Source organism: Orycteropus afer, unplaced genomic scaffold, assembly GCF_000298275.1.
Source record: "Orycteropus afer afer isolate SDZICR_OR568_19922 unplaced genomic scaffold, OryAfe1.0 scaffold00059, whole genome shotgun sequence".
NCBI lineage: Eukaryota > Metazoa > Chordata > Mammalia > Tubulidentata > Orycteropodidae > Orycteropus > Orycteropus afer.
Window position 1 is genome coordinate 538,716 of NW_006921646.1, and position 6,834 is coordinate 545,549.

Sequence of the window (6,834 nt, forward strand, 5' to 3'; positions counted from 1 at the left end):
ATTGGAAACAGCTGTCAGGAAATCAAATGACATATTGCATTGAACAAATCTGCTGCAAAAGACCTCTTTAAAATGTTAGAAGCAAAAATGTCACTTTGAGGACTAAGGTCCTGACTCAAGCTATAGTAGTTTCAATAGCCTCAGATGCATGTGAAAGCTGGACAATAAATAAGGAAGACTGAAGAAGAATTGATGCCTTTGAATTATGGTGCTAGCAAAGAATATTGAATATACCATGGATTGCCAGAATGAACAAAGTTGTCTTGGAAGGAGTACAACCAGAATGCTCCCTAGAAGAGAGGATGAGGGGACCTCCTCTCACATACCTTGAACATGTTATCAGGTGGAACAGTCCCTGGAGAAGGACATCATGCTTGGTAAGGTAGAGGGTCAGCAAAAAAGACAAAGACCCTCAGTGAGACGGATTAACACAGTGACTGCAACAATGGGCTCAAACATGTTCTTGTTGTTGTTGTTAGGTGCCACCGAGTTGTTTCCGACTCATAGCAACCCCATGCACAGCAGAACGAAACACCGCTCCATTCCACGCCAGCTCCATGATCTCTGCTATACTTGAGCCCACTGTCGCAGCCACCATGTCAATCCATCTCCTTGAAGGCCTTCCCCTCTTTCATCGACCCTCCACCCTACCAAGCATGACATCCTTCTCCAGGGAATGGTCCCTTCTGACAACATGACCAAAATAGGTGAGACGAAGTCTGGCCATTCTTGCTTCCAAGGAGCATTCTGGCTGCACTTCCTCCAGGACAGATCTGTTAATTCTTTTAGCAGTCCATGGTGCTTTCACCATTCTTCACCAGCACCACAACTCAAAAGCATCAATTCTTCTTTGGTCTTCCTTATTCACTGTCCAGCTCTCACATGCATACGAAGTGATTGGAAATATCATGGCTTGTGTCAGGCGCACCTTAGTCCTCAAGAAGACAGCCTTGCTCCTCAGCACTTGAAAGAGTTCCTTCACGACCAACCTGCCCAGTGTTACATGTCATCTAATGTCCTGACTGCTGCTTCAAACATAGCAACCAACAACTGGGAGGATGGTGCATTACTGGGCAGTGTTTTATTCTGTTGTACATAAGATTGCTATGAGTCTGAACCAAGTCGATGGCACCTAACAATAAGAACAACCAACATCACGAAACACATTAAGAACACAATAATATCTTCTAATCCTATCCAAACCTCCCCCACAAAAAAAGAAACCTTTCTTTTATTGCACCACCTCAGCATAGTAAAAGGAACAATTAGATGGGGAATTATTTTAGCATCATTATTTCCAAATCCTTTCAAGACCACAAGGGAATGGGATGAAAGGCTGAACAGGTTTTATTGTAGGAACATTAAAAAGAAATAGACTATAGGTCCCTTAAGCAGCTCTCGTAGGGAGGGCAAGTAACCATGCTTCTCTTGTTGTGGAAGGAATTTTGGATCTCTACAGTAAACACAATCACTAAAGAAAATGTCACATTTTTTAAAAAAAAAATATGACTTCACATGGCCTAAACACAGTGAGAAAGTTAACTCTTTTCATAACTTATCCCATCCCATAATAGCTACCACTCAAGGTGTGCAGTCAGGGGTCTCTGAACAAAGCCAGAGGAGGGCTCAGCACCATCAGTATCAGTGTCAGAGCTGCCATCCAGGTGCCCCTGGGGAACCATAAGCTGACCATGTTGGAGAAAGGAGAGCACAGGATATGAGAGGAGCAGGCAAGTCTCCCTCAATGAGACCTATGACCGTCCTCCGCGCACACACACACATACACACACACTCACTTCCCAAATTATAGAAACCAAGGAACTCCTTGCTGTGCCTCTGAATTTAATAACTTCAGTGTTGAGAACCAATCAGCATCTAAGAGGAATAGCATCATCAGTTGCTGGTCAGCCATTTAGGATGAAGGGCCTCTTCTGAAACTTAGATTGTCTTATTAAGAAAATTATTTCACATTAGTGCTTTAAATATTTGATCCAACTGCTTCTAAAATATCTTAATTGACCCTTATTTTGAGCTATTCCTGTGCTGATCAGTGATGTGTTCACACAAATGTAAGCCTTTTAGGAGCCTTTATCTCTCTTATGGTTGGATGTAGAGCTGGTTAGACAAGTGTATGTGTGAATGTGTTTAGGAGTAGTGGTTGTTGTTGTTATGTGCCGTCAAGTAGGACCTGACTCATAGTAACCCCTCTTTGGGTTTCCAAGGCAGTGTCACTATGGAAATAGATTGCCCCATCTTCCTTCCGAGGAGTGGCTGGTGGGTTTGAACCGCCAGCCTTCCGGTTAGCAGTCAAGTGCCTTAGGCACTACACTACCAGAGAAAGAGGACAGAAAGTCAGCAGATCTTTAACCTTTAATCTTAATTGGCATAACTTAGTGCTGTAGATAAGGGAAGATTAACTTTTCACAGGTGAAATGAAGACTTTGTGATTTTTTCAGAAATCCCAGTACTGGAAAGTGCTGTGATTCTTTGGACATTTAAGAACCTCCTCAAGAAGCAGCATTCCCTGGTAACTGATGACATGACAGAATCATAGCTTTTGATTGGAGAGTATAATCTATACTTCCTTAGAGTTAGTGATGTCTCTGATAAACAAAAGGAAATTGAAAGTTAGTCAATAATTTAATAATAATTTAAATTAATAATTTAATAAGTGATAAGTATTTTCAAGTTTGTCTTCTGATACTGTCATTAAGTTTAATGACACCTCCAGAATACATGAGAGTCAATCTATGTGGAATTGAAAGGTTTTGGGTTTCTTTTTCAGTTAAAAATATAACTTTATTTTTAAATTTTTTAAATTAACTTTTTATTGTGATTTGAGTGAAAGTGTACTGAGTAAACTGGTTTTCCGTTCAGCAGTTCATAAAAGTTCTGTTTCGTGATATTGATTACAATCCCCACAATGTAACAGCACTTCTCCCATTTCCTCCCTATGGTAACCATTTCTCTTTGTCCTTCCTTCCTTTCTATTTCTTCTGAGCCTTAAACTCATTGCCATTGAGTCAATTCCAGCTCATAATGTCCCACATTGGATTTCCAAGGCTGTAAATCTCTGTGGAGGTAGATTGCTCCATCTTCCTTCCGCAGAGTGGCTGGAGGGTTTGAACTGCTGGCGTTCTGGTTAGCAGCCCAATGCCTTATCCACTATGCCACCAGAGCCTTATTCCTGGACAAATGCTGCCCTTTTGATCTCTTATTCTTGATTGTTCTAAGAATTGCATGCCTCCATAGTGTTATTGTTCAACTCATAGGCCTGTCCATTGTTTGGCTGAAAGGTGAGCCACAGGAGTGAGCTCAGTTCCAGGCCTGAAGGGTGACCAAGAACCGTTATCTTGTGGGTTCCACCAGTCTCTATCAGACTAGCAAGCTGGTCCTTGTTATTATTTCCAGATTTGTTCCACATTTCTCTCCCACTCTATCCAGGATCTCCCACTGTAATTCCTTTCAGAATGATAGGCAGTGGCAGCTGGGCACCATCTAGTTTTGGTCTCAAGGTCATGAAGGCTGAAGTTCACATGGTCCACTAGCCCCTTGGACTAATTCTTTTCAGGGTCTTTGATTTTCTTCACTTTTCTCTGCTCCGAACAAAGATAGACTAATAGTTGATCCTTAATTGGCCACTCACGAGCTTTTAGGGCCCCAGTTGCTACTCACTGAAGTAGGATGTGAAACAATGTCTTTGTGTATGTTATGCCAATTGAACTTGATGTTCCCCGTGACTATGTCCTGAGTTTGCAGACCCAGTGACTCACTCCCTCAAGGTGTTTGCTTATAGCTAAGAAGTTTTCCTAAGTTTGGCCCCTGTTAGCTCTACGATATATGTAGATAGTTTCATAGCACATACATATAAGTATGTGGGAGGCCTGATAGCATAGTGCTTAAGGCATCTGACTGCTAACCAGAAGGCTGGCAGTTCACACCCACCCGCCAGCCACTCCTCTGAAGGAAGATGAGGCAATCTACTTCTGTAGTGATACTGCCTCGGAAACCCAAGGATCCCTATGAGTCAGATTCGACTCGATGGCAGTGAGGTTTTTTGTATGTATGTAGAAATACTGTCTGCCAGACCTATATATGGTCATGAGTATAGTCCCATTCACTAACATACCTGATCATCTTGCCTGTCTACTGCCTATGTATCCACTCATACATTAATGTTCGTGATTACTGATAAGGCAGGAATTGAGAATCTTTAAGATACTTTAGTATGGCTCTTAACCTTACAAAGTAATAAGGTAAATGTTTCAAATCAAAGGATGCAAGATACTAAGAGATCAATGCAGAAGTCAGAGTCAGCCTTTGACAAAACAAGTCTGCTTTAGAATAATTAATATTTATGTGGGAAAGTGTTTGGTTCCTTGCTCTCGGTTCCCATCATGATTTTCTCACTCAACCAGGTATATTTTTCAGAATTAATCCTCTTCCTTTGCTTTATCCTAGTGTGAGGCCTGAGTCCTAATGGCCTCCAGGTAAATCTTTAACCAGAAGCCTTTAGTGTCAGGGATTCTAACACGTCCCATGCCTCAGGGCTTTTAACTCCCTCCGGATTCCAGCACATATCTCCCTCCAGATTCAGCACGTATCAGAGATTTCCTCCAGGATTCAGCATGTATCAGAGATTTCTTCCAGGATTCAGCGCGTATCAGAGATTTACCTGGCTCCTGCAAGTCTCCCATGCATCAGGACTCTGCATCCTCCCTAGATAATAATTCCCTAACTAGACTTTGGAGCCGGGGGATTCCAACACATCCCCCAACATCTCAGACCCTGCCCTAAACCCTTAGCAACAACCAATCATCTGTACCCCCTTTGCCCTGGTGCTACTCCACCCTATATTTTTCCTATAAAAATGTGATAGTAAAAGAGCACGGGGTCTTTTGCCCAAGCCGCTGTGTCGGTGAGAGCAGGGACCCTAGCTCGAGCTAGCAAATAAACTTTCTTTTTGTTTTTACATTATCGTGTCTGTGGTGGCTTCCTCGTGCCAACATTCCTTTCCAAACACGGGCTCAACACTAGGAAATGATGTAAGAAGACTTTGCTAATGAATACATTATAGAATTTTCAGGAAATGGAAAACTATGGATTGCATCCTTTGATATGGTCATGTAATTTAAAACACATAATTATACTTTTAGGTAATTATTAAAGATATTAAAATAAATGTAACATCTATATTCAGAATAAACTTTACATAACAACTACTACATGTAAAGTTCTACACTGAGTCACATCTACCATAGTTCTGACAAGCAGTCATTATATGTATTAATATTCTAGTGACAGGGCACTGAATATGCTGCAATAAAAATTGGTTAAATGTTACAAGCAATTCTTGAGCATTTTATTTTGTAGTAATAGAAATTGTGCTGAGAGCTTTTTATGCATCATGTTTTTATTTAATTCTTACATCAGCCCAGTGAGTACCCTTTTTATCACTATTGATGAAAATTTAAAATGATAGAGATTAAACAATTTTTGCAAGGAAACAAGGCTAGTCAATGGTACATTCCAGGTTGAATCAAGTTATATGTGATTCCAAATCCCACAAACTCAGTTGTTAGATCATACCACCTCACATTGAATGTCTGAAAACAATAGTGTCCCTTATATTAAAAATGTAATTATATTATATTAAAAAATTATCCCTTGGTGAAAATCACCAGAAAAACCATCTGAAAAGTCTGTGGTGAAAAGTCAATGTTAATTACGAAGTAGATGAAAATTACATGGAAAATTTTACCAATAGTATATTTGATGAAAACCATAGTCCAGAAAAATCTATTTTGCTGGAAAAAAAGATCTGCACTGGGACTAGATTCTTAAAAACAAACAAACAAAAACGTTTCTCTCTCAGAATTCTAATGAGTGTAAAAATCTATCATGAATTCTAACAGCAGGTGTGCTAATGCTGCAATTCTCCCAAAACAAAGTGAACAGTGTCACTGAAGTATACATGCCAGGATTGGTGTATTTTTTTGTAGTGTAAAAACAAAAAAGGGACACTTAAAGGAAAAAGCCAAAATCCTGGATATCTGAAAGGAGTAAGTAAGTATTTTACTTGTGCATTAATTTTCCAAAAGGAAACATAGATAACCCAAGAAAGGATTTCTGACCGGTTTATTAATCACTTTGTATCAGTGGCTTAAGTTCATTATAGACAAGCTGAAATGGGAGCAAACTGCAAAATTGTATTGTTTGTGTACAACTGCACCACATCCACTACTTTTTGTGTAAAAAGTAAAGGTTACAGCTTCTAACTGAGTTTTGCCCCTGGGCAAAGGCTGCCCTTTCAATTGTCTATGGTGATTGTTTTAAGGAGTGGGTAGTTCCCTCGTGTTCACCTTATAGGCCTGTCTATCTTTTGGCTGAAAGTTGAGGCAAGGGATGAGTTCATTTCCAGGCGTGAAGGACGTCTAAGGGCTGTAGTCTTGGAGGTTCCACCAGCCTCTATCAGACAAGTAAGCATGGTCTTTTTTATGATTTTGAATTTTATTTCATATTTTTCTCCCACTCTATCCCAGAACACCTTTTGTGATCCCTTCAGAGCAGTCAGCAGTGGTAGCTGGGCACCATCTAGCTCTTCTGGTCTCAGGGTTGTGGAGGCTGGGGTACACATGATCAATTAGTCCTTTGGACCAATTGTTTCCTAGCACCTTTGATTTTTTTTTTTTTTTTTCACTTTTCTTTGCTTAGGACAGGGAAAACCAATAGTTGCACCATGGACAGCCACTCACAAGCTTTAAAACAAATATACATTTTATTGAAATATAATGTGTGTACAGTGAAATACACAATACAAAAGTGACATGGGTC